The following is a 21,175-nucleotide window of genomic DNA, read 5'->3' as shown; positions in this document are numbered from 1 at the left end:
CCCTTCAGGGACCGTCATGGGCTGTGAAGCAGTGTTGCAGACATCTCTCCTTCTCTGTGTCTCTCTATTCTTTTTCTATGTCTCTTGGTCTCTAAAGAAATGTCAGCCTGTAATGGGGAAGTAGTGTAGGTACCATATTCCAGTGGCAGCAAGAACACCACCACCATTCTTTCTGCTTCCAGCAGTTTCATTTCTGGGAACATATCCTAAGAAAATTATCATGAATTTATAGGAAATTAGCTGAACAGATGTTCTCTTCAGCTTTGTTCATTGTAAGAAGTTGGAAAATAGCATTAACCATTGGATAAAGCCAGTGTGAAAAGTAAAAGAAAAGGGAAAGAAAACTATATGTATGCATTAAAAGGATGAAAGTTTAATACAAAATACTGTGCTCAGTGAAGAAAAGCAGGCCCTTGTACCCCAAATACCTGTCATCCTTTTCAATCCTGACACCAATCTAACTATGTCAACCCGTCTGACTGAGTTTGTCCTTATCTAACCAGATTGGAAGACCATGTGGGAGAGTGTGTTAGTGTGGTCCAAAGTGCATATGCCACTTCATTCTGTTCTGTTGCCTCCTCACATGCCACACTCATGGGTGGGAGATAAAAGACCCTTAGGGCCCAGGAAGAATAAGGGGTGTGTGTGTGTGTGTGTGTGTGTGTGTGTGTGTGTGTGTGTGTGTGTGATGTATGTGAATCTTTGACTGTTTCATGGAACTGGGAAACCTGATGTGTTCCTTTTCACAGAATAGAGACCTCCTGAGGTTCTCCAGAGGATTTTAACCTGTATTTCACAAACCTAATACTGGTTTGAAAAGCCACTCAACACTTTAAAAACTGGGAGAAAGTCTAAGCTTGTCTGATATAGAAGGGACTCCAAAAGCTGGATAAGGGCAGGAGACTGGCTCACTCAATGATGGTCTCTTTAGCCAGTGTCAAGCCACTCTTATCACCTAGGGTCCTATCCAGAGGATCATAGGATTCCCCCATAGATGATGTGGGGCAAGATCTCTAGGAGTTCCCTCTAACACCACTGGTCACATCCATTGGGAATATTACCAGAAACTCCATTGAAAACACTGTGTTTAAAATGGGAGTTGCCTCAGATAAATCAGATCTAGAGAAAGCTTCAGAAAATGATGGAAAATTCCCTTTCCTTTTATGTTCATTTCCACCTCCACGTTTCAGAGACAGTAATTAAAATTTTTATTTATAAAAAGGAAACCCTGACAAAAACCATATATATGATGGGTACAATTCCCCACAACCCCTGCCACCAGAATGCCATATCCCACCCCCTCCCCTGATAGCTTTCCTCTTCTTTCTCCCTCTGGGAGTATGGACCCAGGGTCATTATAGGGTACAGAAGGTGGAATGTTTGGCTTCTGTAATTACTTCCCCACTGAACATGGGTGTTTGTAGGTTGATCCATACTACCAGCCTGTCTCTCTTTCCCTAGTGGGGCGGGGTTTTGGGGAAGCAGAGCTCAAAGACACATTGGTGTGGGGTTTTCTGCCCACGGAAGTCCAGTTGGCATCATGTTAGCATCTGGAACCTGTTGTCTGAAAAAAGATTTAACATATAAAACAAACAAACAAAAGTTGACTAATCATTATCCTAAATGCTGTAAAAGTTCATATGAAGAGTTGGGGGGTATCCATTTTAGAGTTAGTTATAGTTCTATTTTAGGTGTATTCCAAAGAGCCTATGACTATACTACTTTGTTTTCCTGAGCCTAACATCTAATATGCAGGTGGATCTAAGTTATTGTCTGTGGAGATGATATCATGGCTGGAGAAAGGACCAGAAAGCTGGATCAGCGAAGAGAGTAGCTCCCAAGTATGGGATAGGTGTATAAATATTGTTGACTGTAAACCACATAAATTTGATCTGATCTGGTGACCATATTAAGCTTTGGAGCCTATGTGACCTCTGCATCCCTATAGACCTGAGTTCACATTCTGAGGTCATGAGTAGGAATGTTCCAAGCTGCCCCAATTTCAGTATCCAACTTCCTCAGGTGGAAAATGGAGAAACATTCTCTACTCAGAGACTATTTGAAAAGATAGAGTCAGCTATTATTAATAATTTGAAACAAGGGCAACAAAAGGATAAATAAATAAAAAATAATTTGAAGGCATTCTTTAAAAAATTAACAAGTAATATATATAAATATATAAATATATATATATATATATATATATATATATATATATATATAATTGGGGGCCTGGCGGTAGTGCAGTGGATTAAGTGTACATGGTACAAGGCTCAAAGCCTGGCCTAAGGATCCTGATCGGAACCCCTAGCTCCTGACCTGCAGGGGGGGGGGTCATGTCAGAAGTGGTAAAGATGGACTGTAGGTGTCTCTCTCTCTTTCCCCATCTCTGTCTTCCTGTCCTCTCTCAGTTTTCTCTGTCCTATCCAACAACAATAACAACATTGTTAATAACAACAATGATAAGCAACAAAAGGGAAAATAACCTCCAGGAGCAGTGGATTATAGTGCAGGCACTGAGCCCCAGCAATAACCCCAGAGGTAAAAAAAAAAATAAACATTTTTCATGTGAAATAATAGAAGACTAAAAAAAGATATGGCTTTTACCTCCCCAGAGCCCTGCTGCCTCACTTGGGAAAGACAGAAACAGGTTGGGGGTATGGACCCAACGGGCAATGCCCATGTCCAGTGGAGAAGCAATTACAGAATTCAGAACTCCTCCTTCTGCACCCCATAAAAATCTTTGCTCCAGTGGTTGGGCGGTAGCACAGCGCGTTAAGTGCACTTGGTGCAATGCTCCAGGATTGGAGTAAGGATCCCAGTTCGAGCCCCCAGCTCTCAACTGTAGGGTGGCCACTTAACACTTGTGGCAAGTCTGAAGGTGTCTGTTTTTCTCTCCCCACCTCTGTCTTCCCATCCTCTCTGTATTTCTCTCTGTCCTATCCAACAAAAATAGCAATGGCAACAATAACCACAGCAGTAACAACTAGGACAAAAGAATGGAAAATAATGACCTCCAGGAGCAGTGGACTGTAGTGCAGGCACCAAGCCACAGCTGTAACCCTGGAGGAAAAAAAAAAAGAAATCTTTGGTCCATTCTCCCAGAAGGATAAAGATTAGGGAACCTTCCAGTGGAGGGGAGGGTATAAGGAACTCTGGTGACTGGAATTGTATGGGATTGTGCTTCTATTATCCCACAATCTTGTTAATCATTATTAAATCACTAATTTTAAAAAAAAGATTAAAAAATCTATAAAAACACAGAAGCACACTATCTGCTAGCTACCTTCTTAGTAACTTTCTGAAGCTTTACATCCATTCTGTAGTATATTTAGAAAAGAGTTTATTCTAGCTAGCTTAACACAAATACTAAAGAAAGCATGTTCTTTATACACTTGTTGCTGGAGGAACATGGCTTGGTTTTTTTTTTCCTATTTTTATTAGTGATTTAATAATGGGTTTAATTGTTGTTATTGTTGAGTCATATGATTTATTTATTGTCATTTGTGATCAGTCTCTTGTCAGTTTTGTGACATCCAGGTATCTTCTCCCAGTTTCCAGGTTACCTTTGTGTGTGTCTGTGTGTGTGTGTATGAACTTTTCTTTTAATGTGAAGAAGCTGTTAAATTTGATGTAGTCCCAGTAATTTAACCTTGTTTTAGTTTTGTTTACCCATAGTGTGATGAGTCTCCAAATAGAGCCTGATGTTAAATTGTGGACGTGTTTCACCAATGTTTTCTTCTCTATAATTTTTAGTCTCAGTTCCAATAACCAGATCTTTGATCCATCTTGAGTTATTTGGCATATGGTGTTAAGGGGCTGGTGCAGTTTCATTTTTCATTGACTACCCAGCATCAGCTATTGAAGAGGTCTTTTTCCCTCCCACCCCCCACTGAAAAGGTTTTAGTCCTTTATTATGTACACATGGGTTTATTTATGAAATTTAAATTTTGTTTTGTTGGTCTATAAATTGTTTTTTTCCAGTACAGTATGTAACATTAATTACTATTGCTTTGTAGCATCAATGGAAGTCAGGAATGTTATGTATGCATTGTTTGGTTTTTGCTAGACTGCTATGGTGCTGACTCCCCTCTGGACATCTTTAATAAAATATTTTCAATAAATGTGAAAACGCATACCTTGGGATTCATAGTGTGATTATTAATACATGATTGTTAGTTTCTATAATTAGCATATTTAATAAATATTAAAGTAGATTTTTAAAACAACTCATCTCTATATAATTAAATTATATGGCAAATTTAGTAAAAATGTAAAACCAAGGTCTCTTTTGCAGTCTTCTCCTTGGGCAACAGAAGATGACTTGTCATTTATAAGCCAGGTTCTAGTAGGAATGAACATGTCTGGCTCCACTCTGAAATATTTCTTTTTAATATTTACTATGGCTTTCAATTTCCCATCGTTTCCCATCCAAGTTCAGCTCATTAGCAAATCCAGTAGCAAGTCTAGAATGAAATTTTCAGGAGAAAATGATCATGTCTTTTACTTCCAAAAGCCTGAAGATTCTGTGAAAAGATAGAGGTATTTATTTCTTCTAGTGTAGGTGATTATTTTTCTTATGATTAATGAAGAAATAGCTACAATTCAAGGCCAGAGGGTAAGCTGTTGCCCAGGGGTTCTTTTCAACCTTTTGTTAATTAGGAAATTCCTGAGCCCAATTATTCAAGTAATGCTTTGACTACTTTCTTTTTTATTATCTTTATTTTTAATATTTATTTATTATTCCCTTTTTGTTGCCCTTGTTTTTGTTATTGTAATTGTTGTTATTGATGCCATCTTTGTTGGATAGGACAGAGGGAAATGGAGAGAGGAGGGGAAGACAGAGAGGCAGAGAGAAAGATAGACACCTGCAGACCTGCTTCACCTCCTGTCAAGCGACTCCCCTGCAGGTGGGGAGCCAGGGGCTTGAACCGGGATCCTTACACTGGTCTTTGAGCTTTGCGCCACCTGTGCTTAATCCGTTGTGCTACCACCTGACTCGCTATTTGACTACTTTCTTTGTAAATAGATTTAGGTAAATTAGTTCTCCTCCAGGACCATATTTAAAGCTGACTCTCCATCAAAATCCAAAGGCACACACCTGTGAAAAATGGCAAAAAGGCACTGAAGTTCCAGGTTCAATCTGCCATACCACCATAAGCCACAGTTGAGCAGTGTTATGGTAAAATAAAAATAAAATAAAACAGTCTTCAGTGCATATAATTTAACTCTGATCTAAATTGCATAGAGTAGAAATAAGAAGATGTGAAGTCTAATCATTTAGTAATCACAATGGCATTTTTGGTGCAGAGGAATAGGGAGTGGTGTCAGGAAATACTAGCACCACGCAAGCACTAAGGATTGCCAACTGACTACCCTGATACACAGCGTGCTCTCTGCTGGTCTTTTAGGCTCATATTCTTCTTTTTATTTTATATTTTAAATAAATATTTATTTGTTCCCTTTTGTTGCCCTTTTTGTTTTATTGTTGTCCTTATTGATGCCGTTTGTTGTTGGATAGGACAGAGTGAAATGGCGACAGAAGCAGAAGACAGAGGGGGTGAGAAAAGATAGACATCTGCAGACCTGCTTCACCTCTTTTGAAGCGACTCCCAGGATCCTTACACTGGTTCTTGTGCTTTGCGCCATGTGTGCTTAACCTGCTGTGCCACTGCCCAGTTCCCTTAGGCTCATATTCTAAGAGAACAGGTACATTGACTTGATCCACTTCAGGGATCCTGAAACACTCTAGTCAACTTTAAAAAGAGTCCAATTTTGTTTTGTGGGCTGGGTGTTGTGCAGTGGTAGAGTACAGGACTTGTGAGTATGAGATTCTAAATTAGATTCTAACACCATATGAATCAGATTAATGCACTGATCCTCTTTTCTTAAATGAATTAAAAATACAATTATTAATTAGAAATTGAGTTTATCTGTTTGTAGGAATAATTATACCCATCAAAAGTGCTAAATTGTCATATTCCTCTGTTTTAAGCTCCCTTATTTATGACAGTACATGAAAAATCAGATATTTATTAAATTGCATGCCTAAGCTAGAAATTGACTTGTGAGAATTTCCCTATAAGCTTAATGGCATTGGGTTCAGTCTTCATGGGTTAAAAAGGCAGTATGGTGAAACTAGGTATCTGCATCAGCATCTTAATGTGTTCTTACTCCTGGAAACAGCTAGAGAACTAGAAAGTTTGTGCTGCTTTCTCCACCAAACCTACTCAAACCTGCCCTTTGTGTGTGTTCAGGTTTAATGTATTTCACATGCATTAACCTCTTTACATATTAGTGCCACATTGTAGTATAGTAACAACCCCTTTCTTTTTTTGTTTGTTTCTTTTTTTAATATTTATTTTTATTATTCCCTTTTGTTGCCCTTGTTGTTTTATTGTTGTAGTTATTATTGATGTTGTTGTTGTTGGATAGGAAAGAGAGAAATGGAGAGAGAAGGAGAGAAAGATAGACACTTGCAGACCTGCTTCACCGCTTGTGAAGCTATTCCTCTGCAGGTGGGGAGCTGGGGGCTCAAGCCAGGATCCTTACACAGGTCCTTGCGCTTTGCGCCAAGTGCGCTTAACCCGCTACGCTACTGGCCGACTCCCAACAACCCCTTTCTTTGTCTGAAAGTTATTTTATCTACAAAATCTTACTTCTTTACTTAATAACTGTCTATCCATCTAGCTGGTGTTATAAAGTAACTTGAACATGTGGAGTGTTTTATTATGTCACTTCTTTATCAGTAATGCTACTACTAAGACAAAGTAAGTGTGGATCACTTGTTAAAAATATCCCCCTGGAAGTTGGGCAGTAGCACAGAGGGTTTAGCTCAGGTGGCGCAAGGCACAAATACCAGTGTAAGGATCCTGGTTCAAGCCCTGGGCTTCCCACCTGCAGGGGAGTAGCTTCACAGGCAGTGAAGCAGGTTTGCAGGTGTCTCTTTCTCTCTCCTCCTCTCTGTCTTCCCCTCCTATCTCCATTTCTATCCAGCAATGGCTACAACAATAACTATTAAAAAAAAAAAAACATCTAGGGGGAGTCGGGCTGTAGCACAGAGGGTTAAGCGCAGGTGGCGCAAAGCACAAGGACCGGCATAAGGATCCTGGTTCGAACCCCGGCTCCCCACCTGCAGGAGAGTCGCTTCACAGGCGGTGAAGCAGGTCTGCAGGTGTCTCTCTTTCTCTCCTCCTCTCTGTCTTCCCCTCCTCTCTCCATTTCTCTCTGTCCTATCCAACAACGACAACAACAATAATAACTACAACAATAAAAAACAACAAGGGCAACAAAAGAGAATAAATAAATAAAATAAAATATTAAAAAAAAAAAACATCTAGGGCAACAAAGGAATAAATAAATAAGTAAATAAATAAATAAAATATCCCTCTGAGCTTTCCTATAGAGGTTGCTTAGAGACAGAACAGAAGGTTTTGCCAAAGGCTACTTCTAGGTGGGATCTTCCTGGGCGGAGGTCTACCCCTAGACACCTCGGCATTATAGTGGACTAAGCTGTTTGAAGTGCTGTGTCCAGGTGTGTCATGTTCTGAAAGGACTGTCACCTCTCAGTGTGGATAAATCCTCTCAGTTTTCTTCTATTGTGATAGTAAGATTTTTTTGGAAATATTGAGGTGAAAACATAATAAAACCAACCTATGACAAACCCACAGTTAGTATGGTGGAAGAGAAGTCACACACTCACCATTTGCAGATAGTATGATAGTATTCATAGAAAAACCTAAAGAATCCAGCAGTAAGTTCTTGGAAATTGTCAAGTAATATAGTAAAATGTCAGGCTACAAAATTAACATATAAAAGTCAGTGGCATACCTCTATGGAAACACTAAATTAACAGAAGAAGAAATCAATCCCTTTTACTATAGCAGTAAGAACAATAGAATGTGTAGGAATAAACCTAACAAAGGAAGTGAAAGATTTGTATACTTAAAATTATGAGTCACTATTCAAGGAAGTAGAAAAATAATAGGAAGAATTAGCATCATCAAAATGAATATGTTATCCAGGACCAAGTACAATTTATTTTTATTTTTAAAAGTTTTTTATAATCTTTATTACTGCATAGAGACAGAGAGAAATTGAGAGAGGAGGGGGATGTAGAGAGGGAGACAGAGACAGAGAGACACCCTCAGCCATGTTTCACCACCTGTGAAGCTTGCCCCCTGCAGGTGGGGGCCAGGAGCTTGAACCTGTGTCCTTGTGCACTGTAATGTGTGCTCTCAACTGGCTGTGCCATCACCCTGCCGTTCATTTTTAATACTTTGAGGAACTTCCCATTTGCTTTATCTAGAGCCTGGACCAGTTTACATATCTCTGCATAAGGGATCCTTTTTTTTCATACCCTCACCAATAACTGCTGTTTCTGGTCTTTTTGAAGTTGGGGATTTGGTAGTGTGATTTTACTTATTTATTAAATTTATTTTAATAAATAAGTGGAGATATGAAGAGAAAGATATGAAGAGAGAAAAACTGCTCAGGTCTGGCTTATGAAGGTGATAAGGACATGAAACTTAGACCTTGAATCCTCAAAATATCAGTCTTTTTTATAACCATTCTGCCCTCTCCCCTATTCAAGATTTTTAAAAATAGTAATTAAATGAAAAAAAGTGATCCATTTCTGATTTTATTTTACATGTGTTAAGGATAAGAATAATGAAGCTATAGAAATTTCCTTAGGTGATCTTAATTATTTTAAATGAAAAATATCATTTGACCTAAAAAATAATTGAGATGTAGTTGTAGTCTTACTTTGTTTGATTTATAGTACCCTTCATTCTCATTATTTGCCCGAGATAGCTCAGATTCAAAATGAAGTATCTTATGCCTTATAAGTTACATACAGACATGCACAAAAACCCACAGTTACCTGTAAGATGTATGTAAATTTTCTACCATAAGAAAAATCAAAATAATTGTGGAGTTTGGGGCTGTTGGGTTGGGTTATCTTCTGCCTTATAAGTTACATACACACATGCACAAAAATCCATAGATAGCTATAAGATGTATGTGAATTTATCACCTTATGAAAAATCAAAATAATTGTGGAATTTGGGGCTGTTGGCTATTTGGCTGTTGGCCAAGACTAAAGTTGTTCAGTTTAGGAAAATTTTTCCCCCAGTGCTAAGAGAGGAGCTGCCGCTGGAGGGCACTTAGCACTTTTTTTTTTTATTGTTTGACAATTTAAAAAATATCAATATCAGAGTCTAGTTTCCTTGCCTTTCTTTTAAAGAGAAGACATTTTTCCCCCTCCTCCAGAGTTATTGCTGGGTTTGGTGCCTGCACCATGAATCCACCACTCCTGGAGGCCATTTTTTTCCCACTTTTTTGTTGTCCTTGTTGTTGTAGCCTCATTGTGGTTATTATTATTACCATTGTTGATGTTGTTCATTGTTGGACAGGAAAGAGAGAAATGGAGAGAGGAGGGGAAGACAGAAAGGGGGACTCCCCTGCAGATGGGGAGCCAGGGGCTCGAACTGGGATCTTTATGCTGGTCCTTGCACTTTGCGCCACCTGTGCTTAACCCACTGCACCACCACCCGACCCCAGAGAGAAGACATTTTACCAACAGTACAGATACAGTTATCTTCTCATTCAACTGCATGAGTTTGACCTCAGGTTATTTACCACTTTTGTCTCTAGTCTTTGCAGTCCATAGAACTCAGCTCTTCTAAACACCCCCCACCCCCGGGAGCCCCAGTGATTTCACCTACAGGTTATTTAGGAAACCGGAGTCTATGTATCTGCTGCTTTCTGACTTGAACTGCCTTGTCTTCAGCACTCAGATAATTAATAAAGGAATGCTGCCTCAGGTGTTACTGTGAGTCTGGTTTTGAGAGGCTTCCTTGTGCCCGTATGAATGAGATACTCTTTCTAGAGAGCTTACACAACAAGATTTCTTTCTCTGCCCACGATGACATCTTTGGATTGCTCCCAAATCTTTCCTGCATCCTAAAATTGTCTATTTCTCCCACCTTGAATATATGTGGATATATATATCCAGGGTTATTGCTGGGGCTCGGTGCCTGCGCTATGAATCCACTGCTTCTGGAAACCATTTCCCCCATTTTTGCTGCCTTTGTTGATGCCCTTGTTGTTGGTATTTTTATTGTTGCCATTGCTATTGTTGTTGCTGCTGCACAGGACAGAGAGAAATCAAGAAAGGAGGGGAAGATAGGGGGAGAGAAAGACAGATACCTGAAGACCTACTTCCCTGACTGTGAAGCAACTCCCCTATAAGTGGGGAGCTGGGGGCTTGAACTGGGGTCCTTACGCAGGTCCTTGCGTTTCATACCATGTGTGCTTAACCCACTGCACTGCTACCACCTAGCTCTCTATTTTCTAGTTTTAAGGTCTTCCTTGCAAGTATATGGGTATGCTTACATGCTGTTTTTACAATGAGTGGTAATTTTAGGAATATACAATGTCTCATCTTAAAATACATTTTCAATTTAAAACTCATCCCTGGAGATGATTAATACGTGTATTTATATACTATTTGCATTTATGTTTCGTTTGTCTCTTACTTTTTTTTTGCCTCCAGTGTTGGTGCTGGGGCTCAGTGCCTGCACCATGGATCCACTGCTCCTGCAGGCATTTTTTCTGTTATTAGACAGGACAGAGAGAAATTGAGAGAGCAGGGGGAGATAGAGAGGAAGAGAGAAAGATAGACACCTGCAGACTAGCTGATTGTGAAGTGCAGTGACCCCCCCCCCTGCAGGAGGGGAGCCAGGGGCTTGAACTGGGAATCTTGTGCAGGTCCTTGCACTTTGTACTATGTGCGCTTAACCTGGTGAAGCACCGCCTGGCCTGGCCTTTACTCTTTAACTAATATTAAAGTATGGTTTTCATTATGATTGCCACTGTCCAGTCAGTAAGGTGGTCCTGACTTTAATCTTGTGATACAGCTATTATCACTATCATTCAAATTAACAGTTGAAATTGCAGCACGAGATATGTTTTTAACCAATCAGACACTGAAGAAATGTGACCACTAGCTAATTACAGATTGTGTTCATGTAATTGGCAGAGCTGCTCTTGCTGACACTGAAGTTGATTTCACTCAACTCTTAGACTTTCTGTAGATTCTGACTTAGAAAGGTACATCAAAACTCTGGTGACTGGTATGTGCCAAATAGGTATTCATAGGCTTATTAATATTTTCTCAGTAGTGTAAAGCCACCTGTATTCTAAGGCTCATTGGATCAGTCAGTCAGATGTGTGCCATACTGGTAGGATCTGAAGGTTCACAAATGAGTAGGAGCACAGCACAGTGTCTGCTTGATGACTTAGCTTCCTACCCACCGCAGCATGTCCTGCTTAAGAAAGGCAACTCCCCAACCTGCAACATCCTGCTGACCAGGCAGAAGGGAAGATAACCAAAAGTCGCAACCCCTACCCACCTGCTTCCTCCTGCTATGGCTTGGGAACACTTTTTTTTAACTGAACTAACACGATGCTTGTCACGTAGCCCCCCTGCCCTAAACCCTATATAATCTCAATAGAAACTATAGAGGGGGTCAAGCATTTCTGACCACCACTGCGTGGTGGCTCAGGGTGTTCGTCCCTGGCGCCAGCTAATAAAGACTCTGTTGATTTTACATCGCTCTGGTCTCTTGGTAATTTCTGTGGATTACCGGACCCTAACACACGGAGGGCGCCTAGTGGGGTGCCGCGGAGGTGCGACGGTCCCTCCTCGGCCCTTTGAGCCCAGTAGCCGGGAGACCCATGGAGGGGCTGACCAGCAAGAGGGCTACATGCTGACTGGGACTCGGGTTCTGGCACCGGAGGGGCAGCCGCGGTGGTGGTGGCGGTGGCGGTGGCGGTGGTGGTGGCGGTGGCAGCACATTGCAGGTGTGGGGTCACTGGTGTAGGGTGGCCTCGGCTGCAGCTGCTGGGGTGGGGGGAAGGTGTGCGCCAACAGGGGGTGGCTGATGCCCTGCTCTCCAAGTGCCAGCTAGCGCGCCAGGCTTTCTTAGGGGTGGTTGCTAATCGAGGCGCTACCAGGCGCAGGATTTTATAACCAAGCCTTTTGTAACAAAAGCAAATTAATATGTAAAATATGATAGATTCCTTGTGCAGGCACCAATACCCTGAAATAACCCTGGTGAGGAAAACAAAACACAGAACGTAAAAAATAAATAAATAAATAAACAATGATGTTGAGAGAAAAAAGTTAAAAGAATCTGGAGGAGCTGGGCGGTAGTGCAGCAGGTTAAACGCAGGTGGCACTAAGCACAAGGACCGGCCTAAGGATCCCTGTTCGAGCCCCAGGTTCCCCTCCTGCAGGGGAGTCCTTCACAGATGGTGCAGCAGGTCTGCAGGTGTCTATCTTTATCCCCACCCCCGCTGTCTTCCCCTCCTCTGTCCATTTCTCTCTGTCCTTTTTAACAATGACGACATCAATAATTACAGTAATAACTGCAACAATAAAAATGAACCAGGGCAAAAAAGGGAAAATAAAAAACATATATATTTTTAAAAAGCACATTTAAAATATCTTGGAGTTGGGCGGTAGCCCAGTGGGTTTAGCACACATGGCACAAAGCACAAGGACTGGCCTAAGGATCCCGGTTTGAGCCCCCAACTCCCCACCTACAGTGGAGTTGCTTCACGGGCTGTGAAATAGGTCTGCAGGTGTCTATCTTTCTCTCCCCTCTCTGTCTTTCCCTCCTCTCTCTATTTCTCTGTCCTATCCAACAAGGGCAACAATAACAACAACAATGGTAACTACAACAATAAAACAAGGGCAACAAAAGGGAATAAATATTTTTAAAAAAGAAGTTAAAAGAATCTTTAAATCTGTAGCAAACAGGTAAACAGTAACAATTCAGTGTACATATCCTTGTAGACACTATATGGAAGCCAATGTGCAGACATCAGAGGAAACAACACTGCTGTTTGGGGATGGTCTAGATGTGAAGTGATATAGTCCCAGAATGAAAAAAATGTTTCTGGACTGAGGTTAGTAGTCTTTCTTAGTTACGTAGCCTTTCCTCTCTTTGTACACATTTGAGAATATTAATAATAGGGTCAGTTATTATTAAGAACTTGAAACAACAAGGGCAACAAAAGGATAAATGAATAAATAAAAATTTAATAGAAGAATTTGAAGGCATCTTGTAAATAATTAACAAGTGTTATACATATATGTATATATATATAAGATTTATATAAATATAAAGCAAATTCAGGGCCTGGCGGTAGTGCAGTGGATTATGTGTACACAGTACAAGGCGCAAAGACTGGCCTAAGGATCCTGGTTGGAACCCCTGGATCCCCACCTGTGGGGGGGTCACTTCACAAGTGGTGAAGCAGGACTGTAGGTGTTGCTCTCCTTTTCAGTCTCTGTCTTCCTGTCCTCTCTGTTTCTCTCTGTCCTATCCAACAGCAATAGCAATGGCAACAATAACCACAGCAGTAACAACTAGGACAAAAGAATGGGAAATAATGACCTCCAGGAGCAGTGGACTGTAGTGCAGGCACCAAGCCCCAGCTATAAGCCTGGAGGCAAAAAGAAGAAATCTTTTGTCCATTCTCCCAGAGGGATAAGGATTAGGGAACCTTCCAGTGGAGGGGAGTGTATAGGGAACTCTGGTGACTGGAATTGTATGGGATTGTACTCCTCTTATCCCACAATCTTCTTAATCATTATTAAATCACTAATTTAAAGAAAGCAAGAGAAAAAAATCTATAAAAACACAGAAGCACACTATCTGCTAGCTACCTTCTTAGTAACTTTCTGAAGCTCCACATTCATACTGTAGTATATTTAGAAAAGAGTTTAGCTTAGCTAGCTTAACAAAAATACTAAAGAAAACATGTTCTCTATACACCTGGTGAGGGAGGAACATTGCTTGTTTTTTTTCCTATTTTTATTAGTGATTTAATAATGGGTTTAATTGTTTTGTTGTTATTGTTGAGTCATATGATTGATTTATTGTCATTTGTGATCAGTCTCTTGTCAGTTTTGTGACATCCAGGTATCTTCTCCCAATTTCCAGGTTACCTTTGTGTGTGTGTGTGTGTGTGTGTGTGTATTTGTGTGTGAAGTTTTCTTTTAATGTGTAGAAGCTGTTAAATTTGATATAGTCCCAGTAATTTAACCTTATTTTAGTTTTGCTTACCCATAGTGTGATGAGTCTCCATATAGAGCCTGATGTTAAATTGTGGATGTGTTTCACCAATGTTTTCTTCTCTATATTTTTTAGTCTCAGTTCTAACAACAAGGTCTTTGGTCCATTTTGAGTTAATTTGGCATATGGTGTTAAAGGCTGGTGCAGATTCATTTTTCTGCAATTGACTACCCAGTATCAGCTATTGAAGAGGCCTTCTTTCCCCCCACTGAAAAGGTTTTAGTCCTTTATTAGTACACACATAGGGGTTTATTTATGGAATTTCAATTTTGTTTTGTTGGTCTATAAATTGGTTTTGTTACAGTGCTATAACTTTTTAATTGCTATTGTTTTGTAGCATCAATGGAAGTCAGGAATGTTATATATGCATTGTTTGGTTTTTGCTAGACTGCTATGGTGCTGACTCCCCTCTGGACATCTTTAATAAAATATTTTCAATAAATGTGAAAACACATACTTTGGGATTCATAGTGTGATTATTAATACATGATTTTTAGTTTCCATACTTAGCATATTTAAGATTAAAGTAGATTTTTAAATTAATTCAACCATATATAATTAAATGTTTATATGGCAAATTTAGTAAAAATGTAAAACCAAGGTCTCTTTTGCAGTCTTCTCCTTGGGAAACAGAAGATGGCTTGTCATTTTTTTTTTTTTTTATTTAAGACCTTTATTAACAGATGCTTGCAGCTTGTTGCCTTTTTTTTTGAAAAAAATCAAGTTGTAAACTTTTATTACAAATTCAAAATGAGGTTCTTAAAAATCTCAACTTGACCAGATATGAAACAATTTAAAAACCTTTAAAGGTGTATTGAGAAAAACCAGGCCTTTTTAAAAAAAAAAAAAAACATGTTTGACATTACCAAAAAGAGACATCTTTAGGTAAAAATAATAAAAACCCCCTTGCTGCATAGATAATGCAGATAGTTCTGGTTATCTAGTCAAGGGGCAAAAAGCAAGCACTTAAGGACTTCAGCTCATTCCTGTTGTTGAAACCATATCTGCTCCTTACATTGACCATTTTACTGTTCCCATAACCTTCATTGCCTTGATCTTCTTGTCCCTGCCAGCAGGCGCCACCGATATGAGGCTGCCTGGGCAGCCGCTCCCTGTGCCACTACCCGTGGCACCAGGCTTGGTGTCGGTGGTGCTGAGGGCGGGGGCGGCCTGCGGCTGCTGGGTCTAGGCCACTCTGCTCATGGTTGCCATGATGGTGACTGGGGCCAGCTGCTGCAGCTGCAGCTCCTCCCAGGGTGTGATGGCAACTAGGAGGCGGTGCAGGGCTCTCTGGGGTCCGCTCTCAGCTTGTCATTTTTAAACCAGGTTCTAGTAGGAATGAACATGTCTGGCTCCACTCAGAAACATTTCTTTTTAATATTTACTATGGTTTTCAATTTCCCATCCTTTCCCATCCAAGTTCAGCTCATTAGCAAATCTTAGCAAAGATCTTGTTTAATATTTTGGCATCTATGTTCATCAGAGATATTGGTCTGTAGTTTTCCTTTTTTGTTCTGTCCCTATCAGCTTTTGGTATCAGGGTGATGTTGGCTTCATAGAAGGTGGAAGGGACTATACCTGTTTCTTCAATCTTATGGAAAAGCTTAAGAAGTATGGGTACTAACTGTTTCCTGAAAGTTTTAAGGAGAATGTTGTTTAGTTTCCAACTTCTGTGACTTTTAATAATCTTCTGTTTGTTGTTAAATGTTAGTTTTACTCCACTGTGGTCTGAAAGATACGTGGCATGATTTTGATGCTCTTGAATTTATTGATCCTGTCTTTGTGGCCTAATATGTTATCTATCCTTGAGTATGTATTATGTGGATTTGAAAAGAAGGTGTATGCCAGTTTTTTGGGGTGAAGGACTCTGAAAATGTCCAAGAGGTCTAGTCTGTCTATCTCTTCATTCAATTCTCTTGTATCTTTGTTGGTTCTCTGCTTTGTTGATCTGTCTAAGTGTGAGAGTGGGGTATTGAAGTCTCCCACTATTACGGTATTATTATTGATGTATTATTGAAATTCTTTCAGTAAGCACTTGACATATTTAGATGGCCCCTCACTGGGTACATAGATGTTAATAATTGTTATGTCTTCTTGGCTGATTGATCCTCTAATCATTATGTAATGTCCTTGCCTATCTTTTGTTACTTTTTTTAACCTAAAATCTATCGTGTCTGAGATGAGAATGGCTGTTCCTGCCCTTTTTTGTAGTCCGTTAGCCTGTATGATAGTTTTCCATCCTTTCACTTTAAGTCTGTGTTTATCTTGTTGTGACAGATGTGATTCTTGCAAGCAGCATATGGTTGGGTTATGCTTTCTGATCCATCCCCCCACTCTGTGCCTTTTGATGGGTGAGTTTAAACCATTGACATTTATTGATATTATGGATTTAATGTATTGTAGTGCCATTGTTCAAATAAAAATTTTTGTTTGCTCTGATATATTGCAAGTATTTATAGTGATGTTCTTGTTTATAAGAGGTCTTTTAGAACCTCTTTCAGGGCCGGCTTGGTGATGGTTGCCTCCTTTAACTGTTGTTTGTCTAAGAAGGTTTTGATCCCTCCATCTAGTTTGAATGAAAGTCTAGCAGGATATATTATCCTTGGTTGAACCCCTTTTTCATTCAGGGCTCGATAGATATCTTGCCATTCTCTTCTGGCTTTTAGAGTTTGATTGGAGAAGTCTGCAGATAATCTTATGGCATTTCCCCTGTATGTGACTTTTTGTTTCTCTCTTGCAGCCTTTAGGATCCTTTGTTTATCCTTACTTATTCTCATAGTGACTATGATGTGTCTTAGTGTCTTCAGGTCTGGGTTGTATCTGTTTGGAACTCTCTGGACCTCTTGAATCTCGATGTCCTTTCTGTTATTCAGGTCTGGGAAGTTTTCTTCTATTATTTCCTCTAGAATGTTTGCTTCCCCTTCCTCTCTTTCTTCCTCTGGCAGGCCAATTAAACGAATGTTACTTCTTTTGAGATCATCCCATATGTCTCTGTTGTTGTTTCCAGTGTCTCTCAGTCTCTTTTTGAGCTCTTTCACCTCTTTCTTAGTTTTCTCTAACTTATCCTCTGTCTGACTAATTCTGTTTTCTGCTTCTGTTAGTCTGCTTTCCCTTGCCTCAGCTTTTTTCTTCATTAGAGCTATTTGAGGTTTCAGTTCTCTAATTGCCTCAAGATAATCAGTATTTTCCTTGGGGGTCTCAACTTGTTTTCCGAATAGTGCCATTCCTTTCCTCCAAAGTTGTTTTCATTTATGTCATTAATAAGTTTATTATTGCTTGTATCCTTTTCTTATCTATGGTTACTTCTGGCTGATTTGTAGTTTCTTTTGGGCTCTTGTCTTCATTCATTGGAGTAGCAGTTTTATTTGTTTTTGATCTACCCATTTTTAATGTGTTTCTTTTTTTATGCTCTGTTATTCCTCTTTTGTTGTGTCTTCAGTACAATTAACACTGTACTAAATACCTTTATGACAATTGCACTCACCAACCTCAGGAATTACAATAGCAACTGTAGCAAGTATTGAAGCAGTTTAATCACTACCAGTTAGCCAAACAATATCTCCAGTCTGTGAAAAAATAGTAACCAAATCCCAGTGAAGAAGAAAGAGTAAAAAAAAGGGGATAACAAGAATAGACAGTTATGCAAATCTACTATCCACTGTATATTCTAGGGGTAACAAGAGGGGAAAGGGAACTAGAGCAGAGATAGACACATAGAGAGTCCACTCTGAGTCAGATTTCTTCCCCGAAATAATTCACAAATTCATAAAGGCAAAGAAGAAGGAAGGAAGAAGTGTATGACAAGATAAAAAAAGAAACAAGAGAGAGAAAAGATAAAAGATAAAAAAGAGCTGTAATTAAAGAGCAGTGAAAGGAAAGTTTTTTTGATTACTTTATTTTTAATTTGATTTTTTTAATTAGCTAGGAGAAGGAAGGCGAGAGTCTGTAGAGGAGGTAGGAGTAATGAGACAAGTTCCTCCCACAATAGATAAGATGCCCACTACCCTAGCAATGAAAGATACCCTAAGAGTTAATTCTGATCAACCTAAAGGGGGGGGAGATATATGCCTTTACATAATATTAATAATAAAATAGAGCAGGGTAAAAAAAACACCCTGTCCCAGATTGCCTCAAACCTCGTGAGCAGAGGTAGCTGATTGTTAAGAAAGAAGAAGAAAAATAATAATAAAAAAACCTCAGGACTAGACAAGGATAGCTGGGATAGACAATTATACAAATCTATTATCCACTGTATATTCTAGTGGTAGCTAAAGGAGGAAGGGAAGTTGATCAGAGATACTCATAGTGAGAGTCCACTCTGAGTCAGATTTCATCCCAAAAATAATTCCCAAACGTGTATCAGTGAATTCAGTGAAAGCACACTGTTTGGTGATGTAGGGGATGGGGCCTGTGGCTTTGGAAGCCACAAAAAAAAAGAGAGAGAGATAGAGAAAAGAAAAAGACAAGAAATAGAACAGTAATAAAAGAGCAGTTAAAGGAAAGAGTTTTTTATTTGTTTATTTTTTATTATTTAATTATCTATGTGGGGGAGGGGTGGCTACTTAGAAAGAAAAAAGGCCAGAGGTTTCAGAAGGGAATAGACTTAGAATGAATGGTACTCCCTGGTGGGACAGGAATCTTGGTAAAGAAAGAAGCTCAGCAGAGGAGCCTGCTAGGAGGTGGTCCCCCGGGATTGGTAATGGGGGGGGTGAGGGGGAGGAGGTTCGCTTTGGGAATAATAATTTAAAAGAAAAAAAATTTTTTCCTTTTTTTCTACTCTATTTTTAACCCAAATTAAGTTATAGTCACCTCCTTGGTAGGCCTATTTTAGTTGTATTCCAAAGGGATATATATTCCAAAGGGATATTATATTCCAAGGGATATATATTCCAAAGGGACATTATATTCCTACTGCTTTGTCCTCCTCTCACGCAGTCTCATCATGCAGGTAGCAGGGATGGGTCTGGGCAAAGCCCTATTTCTTTTTCTGGCTCTGAGATTTTGAACTTTACATCCTGTCTCTAGATTTTATTCAAACTTAAGTCTGTCTCTAAACCCTAACACCATCAACACAAAATGAGTTGAGTTAGATTCTTAAAATTTATTTTGGATTTGAGTCCCCACCACACCTGCAGAGGAAAAGATTTGTGAATGGTGAAGCAGTGCTGCAGGTTTCTCTCTCTCTCTCTCTTTCTCTCTCTTCTCCCTCTTTACTTCCCATTTCCTTTTTGATTTCTTCTGTTACTATCCAATAAACAAAGATAATAAAAATATTTTTATTTTTTAATTTTTAAAATATTTATTTCCCTTTTGTTACCCTTGTTGTTTTATTGTTGTAGTTATTATTGTTGTTATTGATGTCCTTGTAGTTGGATAGGACAGAGAAAAATGGAGAGAGGAGGGGAAGACAGAGGGGGAGAGAAAGATAGGCAGTGAAGCAGGTCTGCAGGTGTCTATCTTTCTCTCACCCTGTCTTCCATTCTTCTCTTCTTCCCTTTGTCCCAGCTGCATCCACAGCAGCACCATGGAGCCCTGAGGCCCGCGCCCTGAGACCCTGTCGCCCCCTGTCACATTGAGTAGCATAGCATCGCATCACCCCCAGGCAGCATTGAGCCATGCCGCGTTGTGTAGCACCCATAGGCCCCAGTGCTGGGGCCTGGGCCCTGCGCCCAGAGCGCCCAGCAAGAACTGTGCGGAGTCCCTGTGTGGAAATACTGCTGGGGACTCCCCAAGGTGCTGTGCCAGACAGCAGCCAGTGCCAGGTCCATAGTGCTGGAGCCTATCTAGTGAGATTCCTCCAATTCCAAGTAAGTGGCCCCTGGTTCCTGTGCCCTTGAAGGCTGGGTTGTTGTGCCCACCTGGGAAGGTGCTGGGTGGGGTGAGGGGCAAAGTCGGGGTACAGCCGCAGAGGGGCCAGCACCCCCGGACCCAGTACCCCGGGACAGGCGCACCCCTTAGAGGTGGCTGCGCACCCCCCCAAACCTCCAGCACCCAGCGGCCTTGAGCAGGGCGCTCCCCGAGATGGAGCCATGCGCACCCCCGGCAGGGGCGCACCCAGAGGAGGTGTCCGCGAGCCCCCAGACCCCGCACCCCTGGCAGGGACACCCTGGAAGGGTGGCTGTGCGCCCACAGATCGTGCTGCTTTTGGCTTCCGTGAGCGTGAGCGTAGGGACCCCGCCGGAGAGTCTGGGCAGCCGGCCTTCCCTTTCCTTCCTCCTGGGAGAGGGGTCCTAGGTCCCTGGGCTTCACCCAGCGTGTCAGTGCTGGTGGCACCAAGTGCCCCGAGGGTGAGGACCCGCCAGTGCAGCTGGAGTCCGGGCAGTGCGCCTCCCGCACACCCCAAACGCCCTGGCAGGAGGGGACCCCGGAACCCACCGACCTGGCTTCAGGGGCAGCCAGGTCCAGAAAACTTTCCATGTGTCCGCCCACCCGAAATGTGCACCCGCTGTCCTTCCTCTCGGTGTGGCCCACGACGAGGTCCTCGGGGTACGGCTGTTTGGAATCCTGAACTTCGAGTTTGGTCTGGGGAAACATGGCGAGCCAAGCTCCCAAATTAGGGTGAAGGAGGCTGGGGCACGGGGTGCGGGTCCAGGTTGGGGGTCTCCTCGCACTAATAGAACTGGAGTGTTTTCTCTGCCTTTGTCTCTCTCAGAAGAGACATGCATTTCAGAGGGGTGCCCCAAGCCAGCTGGCTCCAACCCTTGTTGAGCCCTGGGCCCGGGCTGTGGATTGGGTCTGGGCTGAAGGTCTGGCACTTTGCAACCTGCTGGTCCTGGAGGGCACTGCCAACACCCACCCCCAACCCCCCTCGTCCTGGTGGCCTGGGCCTGGCAGGGCTCCGTGTGTGGTGGGGGGTGGGCAGGGGTCGCCTGGGGTTCTTGTGTCTGTGGGGACAGTCCTGGGGAGACTGCAGTCTGCCTAGTCACACAATGGGGCAGCCAGGATGCTGGCAGGTGGGAGCTGCACTAGGAGCCCCACAGAGCCAGGCAGCAGCCGATCTTGGAGCTGGGTAGGAACCGCGGTTT

Source organism: Erinaceus europaeus, chromosome 13, assembly GCF_950295315.1.
Source record: "Erinaceus europaeus chromosome 13, mEriEur2.1, whole genome shotgun sequence".
NCBI classification, from domain to species: Eukaryota; Metazoa; Chordata; class Mammalia; order Eulipotyphla; family Erinaceidae; genus Erinaceus; species Erinaceus europaeus.
Note: the sequence above shows the minus strand (reverse complement) of the source record.